A 1,186-nucleotide genomic window follows, 5' to 3' on the forward strand; every position below is an offset into this window, starting at 1 on the left:
CTCACGGCAGCCCATCTCCAGGTTGAGCTGTTGTTCAGCATCTTAGCTGTAGAGGGCAGTGTCACTGGCCCTCATATGTGGGATCTGAACTGAGGCCCTCTGGCGTCCCAAGCCAGTTCTTAACCATCGCACCACTTGGCCGGCCCAAGATGACTATATTTTAAATAACCAACATTGAAATAGTTTCTAGTATTTGTTTATTTATTTTTAATTAATTAATTTATTTTTAATTAGTTTTATGTTTACAACACAGTGCAATAGTTATACTTTTTACCCCTCAAAGTGACAACCCCACTCCCCCCCATATCATACGTATCTATTACAATTCCATTTACTCCACTCCCACACTATACTCCATGTCCCATGACAATATATATATTTATATATATATATATTCACTTATAGTTGACATACAATATTATACAACATCAGCTTCAGGTGTACAGAGCAGTGATCAAGCCCCTACCCCATCCATGAAGTTTCTAGTATTTAAAGACAATCAAAAAACCCCTGAGGCAAATCAAGACAAATGACAGATTGAGGAAACAGTTTTTCAACTCACATAATAAAGGCAAATCTCTAATATTTTTAAAAAATACATTTAGGGGTGGCCGGTTAGCTCAGCTGGTTAGAGTGCAGTGCTCATAACACCAAGGTTGCAGGTTCAGTCCCCGCATGGGTTATTGAGATGCACCCTCCACAACTAGATTGAAACAACTACTTGGCTTGGAGCTGATGGGTCCTGCAAAAACACACTGTTCCCCAATAAAATTTAAAAAAAAAATCTAAAAAGTGATGGGTCAACAACTTAATATAAAAATGAGCAATGAGGGCCAGCCGCATGGCGCGTTAGTTAGGAGTTGGTTTGGGATGCCAGCTCTGAGCAGCAGGACCCCGGTTCGGATCCCACATGAGGGCCAGTGATGCTGCGCTCTACAGCTAAGATGGTGAACAACAGCTCAACCTGGAGCTAGGCTGCCATGAGTGGCCGGTGACAGCATAGGTTGCAGTGGGGCTGGCTGGCAGTGGGCGTGATCTTTCATGAGCTGCCATGAGCGGCCATCTAATGGCCAGTGATCAACTGCCTCATCTGGGAAGAGTGCAATGATCACAATACCAACATGGGCCAGTGAAGCGACGTCCTCCACAACTAGACTGAAGAACAAAAGGACAGCAACTTGTCTGT

The sequence above is a fragment of the Hipposideros armiger genome, unplaced genomic scaffold (genome assembly GCF_001890085.2).
Source record: "Hipposideros armiger isolate ML-2016 unplaced genomic scaffold, ASM189008v1 scaffold_529, whole genome shotgun sequence".
In the NCBI taxonomy this organism is placed as follows: Eukaryota; Metazoa; Chordata; class Mammalia; order Chiroptera; family Hipposideridae; genus Hipposideros; species Hipposideros armiger.